We start from the raw sequence: 15,080 nt of genomic DNA, 5'->3' as shown, positions 1-15,080 counted from the left end.
TTAATACTTTTGGGTCTAAGTCATCCAGTCCTGCAAATCTGAAAAAGTTTAACTTTAGTAGTTGCTCCTTAACATCCTCCCTAGTTAATGATGAAATAGAAAGTATTTCATTATCACTTGTAGTTATGAATGCATCATCCTGCTGCTTTCTGAATACAGAACAGAAATATTTATTGAATACTTCTGTCTCTTCTGCATCATTATTGAAGAGGTCTGTCAGTTAAGGCCCTGGACTGGGATTCAAAAGATATAGATTTGAGTCCCACCTCTGCCACTGGCTTCCTGTCTGACCTTGGGCAAGTCATTTAATCTCTCTGTGCCTCAGTGCCTATCTGTAAAGTGGGGACAGTAATATTTCCTTTTCTCTACTCTTTATCTGTCTGGTCTATTTAGACTGTAAGCTCTTCATAGTGGGGATTGTCTCTTACTATGCCTATGTAAAGCAGATGGGAGTTCTGGATGCTTCTCTAATGCTGCTGCTAATACTAAGAGACTTCCCTTCTAAATCTGCCTGCTTCTGCATCCAGAAAATTGGAGCAATTTTATGCCATTTCTCAATATTTTGAGGAAATTCCACCTCCCCGGAGTCAATGATCCACTTGATCTCCAAAGTTCACACATGCTGAATTTTGTAAAAGCCACTGTAGGACGTGCCCCATGGCACAACCCAGCCCTCAGTGAGTGGAGGAAGCAGCACCACGAGTCACTGGGCCTGGTTCTCACTTATGCCAAGGCCCTTTTACACCACTCTGAGCCTTAAAGTGGGTGGAAACAGTTACCTGACAATAACCCCAGCACAGAGCGCCTGCCAAGCTAGGTCAGAGCCGGTGTAAGGAGTTTACACTGGTCTGGCTCCCAACCTACAGCATCAGAGGCATGCTGAGAGCATTTTGTGACGTTGCACTCCATATGATTTAATGAAAATGTGCTAATGAGTGTGAATATAATGTAACTGGAATGTGCTTCATGCAAAACGTCTCTTGTAAGGTATCACAAAGCTTATAATCTACTGAGTGTGGTCATCCTATTTGTATAAATGTATCATTCTTGTATCTAAAACTAGAAATATGAAATATAACTCTGAGGTCCTATTGTAATTATGCAAAGTGTGGGCTATTCATGGTGGCTTGGAATCTTGATGGCTCCCATCAACTAGGACAATTGGTTGTAAATGACTCTGTTTACTTGCAAGCCTTTCTGTGAGTCAGGCCATGAAGAATAAAGGCTTAGGGTCTCACAGGACATGTGACCATGTCACCTGGTATTAGAATCCATCTTAAACCTGGTGCTTTTCCATTTAGACGGAGGGGTGGGGACGCAGAGAGACAAAAGATTCCTGCCTTGTCCCAAAGCTATATAAGGGGATGGAACAGAACAAAGGGAGCTGCAGTCATGAGAAATCTCCTAGCTACCACCTGAGCTGGAACAAGGGCTGTACAAAGGGAAAGGATTGGGCCCAGGCTAGAATGGAGTCTAGTCTGTGAAAGAAGCTTATTGGAACATTTCTAGGGGTGAGATTTCATCTGTAATTTCTTACCGTATTAGGCTTAGACTTGCGTGTTTTGTTTTATTTTGCTTGGTAACTTACTTTGTTCTGTCTGTTATTACTTGGAACCACTTAAATCCTACTTGTTATATTTAGTAAAATCACTTTCGTTTATTAATTAACCCAGAGTAAGTAATTAATACGTGGGGGAGCAAACAGCTGTGCATCTCTCTCTATCAGTGTTATAGAGGGCAGACAATGTATGAGTTTACCCTGTATAAGCTTTATACAGAGTAAAACGGATTTATTTGGATCCCACTGGGAGCTGGGTGTCTGGGTGCTAGAGACAGGAGCACTTAAGCTGTTTTCAGTTAAGTCTGCAGCTTTGGGGCGCGTGGTTCAGACCCTGGGTCTGTGTTGGAGAAGACTGGCGTGTCTGGCTCAACAAGGCAGGGTTCTGGAGGCCCAAACTGGCAGAGAAAATGGGCTCAGAGGTAGCCTCAGCACATCAGGTGACAGTCCCAAGGGGGTTTCTGTAATCGAACACATGTACGGGGCATGAGCAGAGAGTGTACTGCACTATGGCTGGTCTCACATCCCGGGACTCGGAGGGTCATGGAATACAGGTGTTATTAAGTGCTGTGGAAAGTTGTTGCTGCAGCATTGCGTTGCTGTTTTTGCTCTGATGTCACCTGCACCAGCAGATCGTTCAGCAGGTTAATCCCGCAGCCCTCTGTTATTTGTCAGACGAACCACAGGCTCGGTTCAGTGGCAAAGGCACTCGGTCGGGTTTATTGTCGGTCAAAGCACGGTACGACTGTCCCATAAGAGCTACAGGTTCACTCCCATACGCACACCCACGACCTGGTGCTGCTGCCCCCTCGGCTGGACAAAGATGGCCCTCCAATGACGTCTGCATTTATACATTGATCCAAACAAATTCCAAATCACGCTCCAGACATTGCTACCTACCACCTTTCTTGTACCTGCTAGTTCAAACAAAACATCCTTATCCATTATCCTGTCATCCCAGCCTGATTTTATGAGGGGTCAGTGTGTTCCTGTACCATCGCCTAAGAATTTGTTTACGTAGTTCTTGAGAACTCTGGGTGTTCTTCTACCATCCTCTCCAGGCAGGAATGTGCTTACTTGGTTAGCCAATACCTAGTGTGTTGTTATTTTGCCAAGGCCAGGCCTACTTTGGTTCACAGCCTTTGGTTCACACTGTTAATTACGCCTAGGGCTCTGGCAAGGCCTACAAGAGGGAGTGCAAAGGTGGTTTAAAGAAGCATTTTCTCTCTCCTTCCATCATGTCTACCCAAAGCAATGGGATAGAATAACTGAGAATCAGGCCTGTTGCTGAAAACATCACAGTGCAAAAATGTTAAATGCACTTAACAATATACACACACACACACACACAGCGTCAAATACACGCACACACAATTACACTCACACACCACCCCAAAGGGGAATGTAGTGGGAGACGATACTACAAAAAGTCATTACATTGTGCAGTGGTGCCAATCCGTTTGTGAACAGATGTGGACTTTTGGCTCTAAAATGCCCCAAGTGCTGCTGGGAAACTTCTGAGGTGGGTTTGAGATGGGTATACTAAAGAACAGGGTGAGAGCACTAGAGGAGGAAGGGAAATCTCAGGAGAGCAGAAGAGTATGTTAATGTTGTCTTTATGATCAGCAGTTTGGTCTGGTGGTTAGAGCAAAACTATGGCCCAGCTCAGACAAGTCATTTAATCTTTCTGCCTCAGTTTCCCCATCTGTGAAATGGGAATGATAGTTCGCTTCCTCCCTCATAGGGGTGCTGTGAGGGCTACCTAATGTTTGGATAAAGTGCACTGAAGGTTTTAAGGTGCCATGTAAATGCTAAGTATAATGCCAGCTCAAAAAGATTTTGCTGAGCCCAAATTCACTGGAAGTGTAATTTACCTTTTCCAGAAGGAATGCAATATTTGAAATGTCTGGGTTAGAGCTCAGAGGACAGAACAGCCTTGGTGGAGTGTATTTTACCATGCTGGCCTCTCAGCTAACCAAACTGATCATCTGGGGAGGAGTGTCCATAGCTTATTAACCAGAGCAAAGAGCTGAGCATCCTTGAACCATAATGACTTCAGTGAGAATTGAGGTGCTCAACGGCCCCAGGACGGGGCCCTAAGCACCTTCTCCACTGATTTTGGAAGGAGAGCATCTTACTGCTGGGCCTGTGACTCACACCATTTATAAGAAGTCAGGCAAGGTGATGACTCAGTTCTCCGTTTAGCATGTGCACTCCCGCACCAGGGGAACTGAAATTACTGATGGCAGGCCACAGCAGGACTTGCTCATTTGACAGTCAATCCTAGGTGCAAACATCCGCCTCCATCAGGGCCCAGCTCACCCCTCTCAGGGTGTTTACAGACCATTGCAACCCCTCGATGTACATCTCTGGAGTCCCAATTATACAGGGAAGTCCTTGCAGTACAGAAGAACGTCTTCTGCACACTGTACTAGGCTGTATCACACTCAGACTCCTTATCTTCACAGCTGTGATAAATATGAAGGGAAGGGTAACCACCTTTCTGTATACAGTGCTATAAAATCCCTCCTGGCCAGACGCAGAACCCTTTCACCTGTAAAGGGTTAAGAAGTGAAGGTAACCTCGCTGGCACCTGACCCAAAATGACCAATGAGGGGACAAGATACTTTCAAATCTGGAGGGGAGGAAACAGGTTTTTGGTCTGTCTGTGTGATACCTTTGCCGGGAACAGATCAAGGATGCAAGCCCTCCAACTCCTGTAAAGTTAGTAAGTAATCTAGCTAGAAAATGAGTTAGGTTTTCTTTGTTTTGGCTTGTAAATTCACTGTGCTGGAGGAAATGTGAATTCCTGTTTTTGTGTCTTTTTGTAACTTAAGGTTTTGCCTAAAGGGATTCTCTGTGTTTTGGATCTGACTGCCTGTGAGATGATCTTCCATTCTGATCTTACAGACTTGTTCTCTTATCTTTTTTTGTTCTTCTAATAAAGTTCTGTTTTTTAAGAATCTGATTGGGTTTTTTGGGTCTTAAATATCCAAGGCTGGTTTGTGCTCATCTTGTTTATTCTCAAGCCCCCCCAGGACAGGGGGTGTAGACCTTGGGGGGATATTTGGGGGGAAGACGTCTCCAAGTGGGCTCTTCCCAGATTCTTTGTTAAATTGCTTGGTGTGACAGCATACCAGGTTTTAACCTAAGCTGGGTCCCAATGCGAGAAAGAAATCTGTGCCTTGGGGAAGTTTTAACCTAAGTTGGTAAGAATAAGCTTAGGGGGTCTTTCATGTGGGTCCCCACATCTGTTCCCTAGAGTTCAGAGTGGGGAAGGAACCTTGACAACAGCTCTGCCCCTGCCTGCACCTCAGATCTCTGCCCTGCCCCTGGCCTACTTTCTGCTCATGTGCAGTACCCATAGCTGTTCCCTATGCCTGGGACATCCTCCCCGATCGGATGCACCATCCCTTTCCTCTTCTCCAAATCATTCCCAACATTTGCTCCTTTCCAGCAGGCTTCCCATGCAGACTGCCACCCCAGGCACAGCCCATAGACCCCACTGTCTTACAATATAGATCCTCAGAATCCCAAAGAACTGGAGGCCTGATCCGTTGAAGTCAATTGGAAGACTCCCATCGACTTCAATAGGCTTTCAGTCAGAACTCAAGGCCCAGATCCTCAAAGGTATTTAGGCACCTAAGTCCTCCAGTGCACGCGCGGCTAGGTCAATGGAAGCATTCTCCCGTCAGCCCAGCTACCACTGCTCAGAGCGGTGGATTACCTACAGCAATGGGGGAAAAGCCCTTCGGTGGCTGTAGGCATTGTCTGCACTTCAGCAGCACAGTGCCATAATGGTGCAGCTGTAGAGCCCGCAGCGGAGTCGCAGCCTAGCGTGAAGCTGATCTCTCAGTCATTATTTACAGTGGGTTGGGCGTATCCCCGCAAGCAAGCGAATTGGGTTAAAATGCTGGAGTTTTTCAGGAGGCTGTACTAGAAGTGAACCCTGAAGTGACTAATTTGCCTTCCATTGGTGCTATCCCAGGGGTGGCCAACCAGTGGCTCCGGAGCCACACGCGGCTCTTCAGAAGTTAACATGCGGCTCCTTGTCTAGGCACCGACTCCGGGGCTGGAGCTAGAGGTGCCAACTTTCCAATGTGCCAGGGGGTGCTCACTGCTCAACCCCTGGCTCTGCCACAGGCCCTGCCCCCACTGCACCCCTTCCTGCCCCCTCCCCCTGAACCTGCTGAGCCCTCACTCCTCCCCCTCATCCCCAGAGCCTCCTGCACGCCACGAAACAGCTGATCAGGAGATGCGGCAGGAGGCACAGGGAGCGGGGTGGGGGGAGCTGATGGGGGGCCTGCTGATGTATTACTGGGGCTCTGTGGCAATGTATATTGGTAAATTCTGGCTCCTTCTCAGGCTCAGGTTGGCCACCCCTGTACTATAGCAAAAGTGAGGGGCAGCTGGCAGGCTGAGCTGCTTAATGGTTCATGAGTAGGGTGACCAGATGTCGCAATATTATTGGGACCATCCTGATATTAGAGGCTTTGGCCTATATAGGACCCTATTATCCCGCACCCTGGTCCCAGTTTTTCACACTTGCTAGCTGGTCACCCTATTTGTGAGTCTGGCTTTCGTGCTGTAGTTGTAACTTCTGCAATTGCTAGATATTATGATTTTATGTCAAAACACACCCAGTGCGTGCCAGTTTCAGAAGGGCATGTTCCCTTCCTGGTCCCTGCTTTCAAGAGAGATTTGTTTTTTACATTGTGGGAAGGCAGCAGTCTGGTTTGGTTTTCTGTTGAGGAAGGATTTTTGACCTCGTTCAATTAGTCATGTTAATCAACTTCTTTCAACAACTGCTGCACCAAACCCCAGAATCGCAAACTAGCCAGCTACAAGGGACCAAATTCAGCCCTGGTGTAAATTGGCTGCAACAGCTTGCATCAGGGTTGAATTTGGCTGAGCATCTTTACCAGTCTTTAACTATTCTGCCTTTAGTCATGGAAATCTACCACCAGGCAGAGAGAATTACAGGTGAAAAAATTGCTAGGGTGAAAGCACCTTTCACACAGAAAGATATCCATGGGGTTTGTAATCTCTACTTATTCATTTAGGCCTGGTCTACACTACAGAGTAAGGTCAATGTTTGGCAGCTTATGTCGACCTAACTCTGTAAGCATCTACGCTAACATGTAGCTTCCACCGTTGTAACTCGCCCACTCCACCAATCTAAGAACTCCACCTCCACGAGAGGCGTAGCGCATAAGTCGATGTAGTTAGGTCAATGCAGCGTCCGTGGAGACACTGAGTTGCTTACATTGACAGTTGATACCTTTCAGAAACTGTCCCACAGTGCCCCGCACTGGCCGTTAAATCGGTGCAAGCGCTCCTGGTGTGGATGCACACCGCCGCCACAAGGAGCATAGTGTGGCCGTGTAAAACCGATTCAATGATTGCAGTGGCTGTACGTTGACGTAACTTAGGTCGACTTATTTTTGTAGCGTAGACTTGCCCTAAGGGTCAGATTCTGCCACCCTTATTCATGCTGAGTAGTTCTTTATGCCTTGAGTAGACTCTTTGGCTCAGATTCTCTCCCCTATCTTGGCCCCTTTGCGTCACTGTCATGGCATGAAGGGTGCACAGAGCCGTCATATCTCCCCAGCTGGGGGGATCCCTCATTATGGGGAGCTCCCAGCCAGTATAGGGGATTATTTCTAGTGGCCTAAACTGTTATTGGTCTAGAAATACACCACGTGGGGACAAAATCTTTACATGGCTAACACCAGGAGCCCTGTGCTCGTCCCTCCAGGATTCTCAGCCCACCACAGGTACGCCCACATCTTGAATACTGCATGCAGATCTGGTCGCCCCATCTCTAAAAAGATATATAGGGATTGAAAAAGGTACAGAAAAGGGCAACAAAAATGATTAGGGGTATGGAACAGCTTCCATATGAGGAGAGATTAATAAGACTGGGACTTTTCAGCTTGGAAAAGAAACGACTAAGGGGGGTGGGATATGATAGAGGTCTATAAAATCATGACTGGTGTGGAGAAAGTAAATAAGGAAGTGTTATTTACTCCTCATCACACAAGAACTAGGGTCACCAAATGAAATCAATAGGCAGCAGGTTTAAAACAAACAAAAGGAAGTATTTCTTCACACAACACACAATCAACCTGTGGAACTCTTTGCCAGAGGATGTTGTGAAGGCCAAGACAAAAAATAACTAGATAAGTTCATGGAGGATAGGTCCATCAATGGCTATTAGCCAAGATGGGCAGGAATGCAAAATCATGCTCTGAAGTGTCCCTAGCCTCTGTTCACCAGAAGCTGGGAATGGGTGACAGGGGATGGATCACTTGATCATTACCTGTTAGGTTCACTCCCTCTGGGGCATCTGGCACTGGCCACTGTCAGAAGACAGAATACTGGGCTGGATGGACCATTGGTCTGACCCAGTATGGCCATTCTTATGACTCACTAGGACTAGGCCCCAAACAGCCCCCTCCTCCCCATTGCCCACACAGATCTGCTTGGTTTTCTGACACCCTGCGCTCACTGAAGAGAGGGGGTGGAAACTGAAGCACCAAAGGTGGAAAACTAAGAATCCTGATAATCTACATTCTGCATCAGAGCCGAGCACCAAGTGCTCCAAAGAACCGCCATCCTACTTCACTGAAAAGATCACGCACATTTGGGAAGGCTTCTCAAACATCCTGGATCTGCTCCAACTGCATCTTCCAACCAACAGCCCACCTTCATTCCCAGAGTTCAGTGCATTCACTCATCCAGAAGTTCTGGTCACCCTAAAGGAGTCTTGATCCAAGATTTGTGAATCTGACCCAGGCCCTTCCTGACTGGAGAAAGAGTCATGAGCAACTGGTGCCACTCCTGACTGAAATAGCTAGTGGCCCATTCAGAGAAGGAATCGTCCCTTCCTCCTTCAAGTACACAATAATCCAACCAACACTGAAGAAACCCGTCCTGGATACTTCAGTCCTAGCCAACGACCGCCCATTCCCCAGCATGTTCACAGAGTAGCTAGCCAAAGCCCTAAGCAAGCTCATCTGATTGAATCTAATAATCTAGACCCTGCATGCAGGCCAGGACATGGCACTGGAACCATTTTAGTGATGGAGGATCTCCTGCTGTCAATGGACAGAGGGCAGACATCCATTCTCATCCTCCTGGACCTCTCTGCAGCGTTCGGAATTGTGGACCAGGAGATTCTGCTGTCTTGCCTAAAAGAGGTGGCAGCAGTCCGGGGGGGGTGGGGGGGCGCTAAAATGGTTTGAGTCCTTCCTGGAGGGACAGACCCAAGAAGTAATTATGGGAAACTAGAGCCCACACCTGTGGAGTTCACAAGAATCAGTTCTCTCTCTGATCCTTTTCATAGCATCATAGAACTGGAATGGACCTCAAGAGGTTATCTAGTCCAGTCCCCAGCACTCAAGGCAGGACTAAGTATTATCTATGCCACCCCAACAGGTGTTTGTACAATCTGCTCTTTAAAATCCCCAATGATGGAGATTCCACAACCTCCCTAGGTAATTTATTCCAGTGCTTAACTATCCTGACAGTTAGGAAGTTTTTCCTAATGTCCAACCTAAAATGCCCTTGCTGCAATTTAAGCCCATTGCTTCTTGTCCTCTCCTCAAAGGTTAAGAAGAACAATTTTTCTCCCTCTTCCTTGTAACAACGTTTTATGTACTGGAAAACTGTTATCATGTCCCCCCTCAGTCTTCTCTTCTCCAGACTAAACAAACCCAGTTTTTTCAATCTTCCCTCATAGGTCATGTTTTCTAGACCTTTAATCATTTTTATTGCTCTTCTCTGGACTTTCTCCAATTTGTCCACATTTTTCCTGAAATGTGGCACCCAGAACTGGACACAATGCTCCAGCTGAGGCCTAATCAGCACGGAGTGGAGCGGAAGAATTACTTCTCGTGTCTTGCTTACAGTACTCCTGCTAATACATCCCAGAATGATGTTTACTTTTTTTGCAACACTGTTGACTCATATTTAGCTTGTGATCCATTATGACCCCCCAGATCCCTTTCTGCAGTACTCCTTCCTAGGCAGCCATTCCCCATTTTGTATGTGTACAATTGATTGTTCCTTCCTAAGTGGAGTACTTTGCATTTGTCCTTATTGAATTTCATCCTATTTACTTCAGACCATTTCTACAGTTTGTCCAGATCATTTTGAACTTTAATCCTAACCTCCAAAGCACTTGAAACCCCTCCCAGCTTGGTATCGTCCACAAACTTTATAAGTGTATTCTCTATGCCATTATCTAACAGTGATGAAGATACTGAACAGAACCGGACCCAGAACCAATCCCTGCAAGACCCCACTCATTATGTATATTGTTTTCTACATCTACAGGCAGCCCCTAGGCGAGCAGGCCGAGAGACACGGACTCATGTGCCAGCAATATGCAGATGAGACACAGCTCTACTTATCCTTCACCACATGCGACCACACCACCAAGACAGCCCAGTGCTTGGACAAGATCAGTTTGTGGATGAAGAACAGCTGGCTGAAGTCAAACCTGAGCAAAGCAGAGCTGTTGGTGGTGGGCAGAGGAACGTGTTTGGAAGAGTTTCAGCCACAGTGCAGTCTCCTTTGTTTAAAGATACACGCCCACAATTGCTCAGTTAAGTCCATAGTCTAAGACTACTCTTGGATTCCTCGCTGATGTGGAGCTCTTGCATAGCAGCATCTGTGACAGGTTTCAGAGTAACAGCCATGTTAGTCTGTATTCGCAAAAAGAAAAGGAGTACATCTGTGAGTAATACTCGGTCATCTCCAGTTGGCCAGGAGACTCCAGCCCATCCTGGTGGATAAGATGACCAGATGTCCCAATTTTATAGGGACAGTCCTAATATTCAGGGCTTTGTCTTATATAGGCGTCTATTACCTCCCACCCCCGTCCCAGTTTTTCATCTGCCCACCCTACTGGTGGATAATGACCTGCCCTCAGTTATTCATGCCTGTCTCCCCTCTCGGCTGGCCTACACCAATGCGGCATTCCTGGGCCTGAAGCTTTCAATGCTTAGGAAACTCCAACTAGTACAAGATGCTGCAGCGTGTCTCCTCACCAACACAGGCTACTGCGAGCACATCAGGCCTGTCCTGGCTCTCCACACTGGCTTCCCATTGAGTAGCAAATCAAGTTTGAGGGCTCAGTCTGTATCTTCAAGGCTCTCCATGGCCTGGGCCCAAGATACCTAAAAGAGCTCTAAGTTCCAGGATGAAGACCAGGGTCAAGAACTCTGCTCCTCTGGCGCTACAGAACTCTGTACAAGCAGGGTAAAGCTCAGTTACTGGGAGACAGAGCTTTCTCAGGGGACAGACCCCGCCTGTGGAATGAACTCCCCCCACGAACTAAGGGCCATCACAAACCTCACCACCTTCCGCTTTAAGTGCAAGATGCATTTCTTTGACCTGACCTTCTTTAACATAAATACTTAGCAACATGTATATTAAATAAAAAGAAACCTGCCAGAACAAGGTTCTGTAACAGGGTGATCTGTCCCCTTTGAGGAATAGGGGAACCTGGGGTCAGCCAATCCCTATTCTATTACATGGCCCCTTTAAGGAACAGGTATTCAAGAGCGTAGCAGACTAGCTGAGAAATAGGGGCCAGATGTTAACTGGGCAACTACCTCCTTAACATGGTAAAATCCAGCAGCAAAGTGCCTTACAGGAAGATTAAGAGGAAGAGGGTTGACACCCTGGAGGGTAGAATCTCAGGGGAGCTATGAGTCAAGAGAGAAGTTTCCTGGCCTAGGAACCAGAATCAGAAGGGAGCTTTTGGGCTGGGGAAGCCTGCCTGATGCCCAGCCCAGCCCCAAGAAGGAGGCTATGGGTCCCTGGAACCAAGGGGATGTGGTGTGTGAGTCCAGGCATCAAGGGATGGTCTGTGCAATGGGGCTGGAACCCAGATACTGGGGGATGGGCGTCATGCCCCTGTATCCAATATAGACAGACTACAGAGCTTACTTCTGAGCAAGACGCACCCCAGATGTGTTCTTAATGCACTGCCAGGTATGGCTGAGGTTAGCTTAGATAAGATCATTTACACACAGCGCCACCTAGAGGTTGAACCGAATAATACAGTTTAGCATCCGCTGGAATCCCAGGTGGGCGGTGGAACCCTTCAACAAGCCAGGGCAAGGCGTTGTGCGTGCAGGGACCAGGGCTGGAGGACAGCTATGGGAAAGACTCTCCAGGGAGGCCGGGAGCTGCCGTGGGGCTGGCAGAGCTCCCTGGCTCAGAAGGAACTGGAGGGCAACTGGGAACCTGGAGTCTTGGAACAAGGGTGAATTGGCGCTGATGCTGCCTGATGCCCAGTTTAAGGCTTCCACTTCCAGCCAGGACCCCCCGCCCCGATGCCCCTCCTCTCTGAGCCCTCCCTACCTGTTCTGAACACATACCGAGCACCACTACACACCTCCCTGCATCTCACACACACACATACACACACACACACACACCACTGCAAGAAACCTCCCTTTTTCTCCCCTCACTCACACACCCCCAGCCCTGCACACCAGGGACCTCCCTGCCCTTTTTTCTCACTCTCCCTCACAAGGCACAGCTACATGGGAGGCATCATTTCCCGGGTGGGTAGACATACATGCGCTAGGCTTGATAAAGTTGGCATGCTAAAAATTGTAATGTAGCCATGATGGGGCAGGTGGCGGGATGGGCCAACCCCCCCCACAAGCAAATACCGAGGGTTCTGGGTAGGACTGTACTTGAAATCACTAACCCGGGGTGGCCAACCGGTGGCTCCGGAGCCACACGCGGCTCTTCAGAAGTTAACGTGCGGCTCCTTGTCTAGGCACTGACTCCGGGGCTGGAGCTACAGGCGCCAACTTTCCAATGTGCCGGGGGCGCTCACTGCTCAACTCCTGGCTCTGCCACAGGCCCTGCCCCCACTCCACCCCTTCCCGCCCCCTCCCCTGAGCCTGCCATGCCCCCACTCCTCCCTCCGAGCCTCCTGCACGCCGCGAAACAGCTGATCGGGAGGTGCGGGGAAGGAGGGGAAGGCGCTCATTGGTGAGGCTGCCGGTGAGTGGGAGGCGCTGGGAGCGGGGTGGGGGAGTTGATGGGGGGCTGCTAACGTATTACTGGGGCTCTGTGGCAATGTGCATTGGTAAATTCTGGCTCCTTCTCAGGCTCAGGTTGGCCACCCCTGAGCTAACCTGCCTGTGACACCTCAGCTGCACTGCTCTTTTTAGCACGCTAGCTGTGATCGAATTACATCTTCCAGCTCGAAGTACAGCGGTACCCACATGCACACCCCACCAGAGCCCTGCCCGCCCCCTCCAGCCGGAATTCCTACACTCAGGTGGACTCAATGGAGCTGGATGGGAAACTGTCTTCCCACCTCCGGAAACTTTGCATGATTTCAAAAATCTTTCCTGTTCTGCATCAGGATGAAATTGAGGTCTCATAAATTTTGTTTCACCAAAAAATAGAGAGAGACCCACTCACCTCATAACGGCTAGTAGCCCACTGGCCATGGCCATGAATCAGGGAAACCAGTAAGTTGAACTTGGGTCTCCTACATCCCAGGTGAAAACCCTGACCCCCGCTCCCTCCCCATCCCAGGCTATATGCTTTTGCTTTTGATCATCAAAAGTTTAGTCAAAACCAGTAGGTTCCCGTAAAATTTCGATTTTGACAAATTGGCATTTTCTGACATAAAACATTGCGATGAAAAAATTCCAACTAGTTCTAAACCTCTTGTCCTCTACCCCTCCTACCCAGAGACTCCCCCACCAAACTCTCTTCTCTAATCCCCACCCCCACCCTGGCAGATCTCACTAGCCAAATTCAAAACTTATTTTACTCTGGATCCGTAAATACTTACGTTAAATCTATTAAGGCCTAATATAAATGTGTGCAAAAAGGAGAAATTTGCATGTGGTACTTCTAACATCAGTTTTATAAGAAGGTGGTGTATGAACCAATGAAGGCTGGGAGCCGCTGATCTAAAGCATTTCTTGTCTGGTGAGGATTAGGCAGCACTGCCCTCTCTTGGATTGAATTAGATTCACTCCAGGGTTTGTTAATTTCTTGCCCTTTGGTAGTGGCTGGACTTGGGCCAGATCCAAAACCCATTGAAGTCAGTGGCCGCCTTTCCATTGACTTCAATAGGCTTTGGACGGGACTCTCACAAATACATTTGTTACTGCTGAATAATAGTATTTCTGGAGTATCCACATGCCCAGCACGGTGGATGAACTCAGAGCATGGTCCAATATTTCAATGTGTTGGAGGACACCACAGACACCTCTCAGCTTAAGCTAATTACGAAACCTGAGAAGGGAGAAGGTAACAGCTAATTTAGACCCCATCATTTTGTATGTGTAGTTGGGATTATGTTTTCCAATGTGCACTACTGTGCATTTATCAGCATTGAATTTCATCTGCCATTTTGTTGCCCAGTCACCCAGTTTTGTGAGATCCCTTTGTAACTCTTTTCAGTCTGCTTTGGATTTAACTATCTTGAATAGCTTTGTATCATCTGCAAATTTTGCCACCTCACTCGTTATCCCTTTTTCCAGATCATTTATGAATATGTTGAACAGCACTGATTCAGGTACAGACCCCCTGGGGTACACTACTATTTACCTCTCTCCGTTCTGGAAACTGACCATTTATTCCTACCCTTTGTTTCCTATCTTTTAACCAGTCACTGATCCATGAGAGGACCTTCCCTCTTATCCCATGACAGCTTACTGTAAGAGCCTTTGGTGACGGACCTTGTCAAAGGCTTTCTGAAAAATCTATGTACACTCTATCCACTGGATTCCCCCTTGTCCACATGCTTGCTGACCGCCTCAAAGAATTCTAATAAATTGGTGAGGCACGATTTTCCCTTTGCAAAAACCACGTCGACTCTTCCCCAACAAATCGTGTTCATCTATGTGTCAAATAATTCTGTTCTTTACTATCGTTTCAACCAATTTGCCCAGTACTGAAGTTAGGCTTACCAGCCTGTAATTGTTGGGATGGCCTCTGGTGTCACATTAGCCAGTCACCTGGTACAGAAGCTGATTTAAATGATAGGTTACGTACCACAGGCTGCTACTCTGAAACCATACAGTTAGTAGTTCCATAGATTCACGTTTGAGTTCCTTCAGAACACTTGGGTAAATACCGTCTGGTCCTGGTGACTTATTACTGTTTAATTTATGGTTTCAGAGTAGCAGCCGTGTTAGTCTGTATTCGCAAAAAGAAAAGGAGTACTTGTGGCACCTTAGAGACTAACCAATTTATTTGAGCATAAGCTTTCGTGAGCATCCGATGAAGTGAGCTGTAGCTCACGAAAGCTTATGCTCAAATAAATTTGTTAGCCTCTAAGGTGCCACAAGTCCTCCTTTTCTTTTTGTTTAATTTATCAATTTGTTCCCAAACCTCCTCTAATGAGACCTCAATCTGGGACAGTTCCTCAGATTGTCACCTAAAAGAATGGCTCAGATGTCAGAATCTCCCTCACAGCCTCAGCTGTGAAGATCTATGCAAAGAATTTGTTTAGTTTCTCTGCAAT

The sequence above is a fragment of the Chelonia mydas genome, chromosome 2, assembly GCF_015237465.2.
Source record: "Chelonia mydas isolate rCheMyd1 chromosome 2, rCheMyd1.pri.v2, whole genome shotgun sequence".
NCBI classification, from domain to species: Eukaryota; Metazoa; Chordata; order Testudines; family Cheloniidae; genus Chelonia; species Chelonia mydas.
This window is presented reverse-complemented; position numbering follows the sequence as displayed.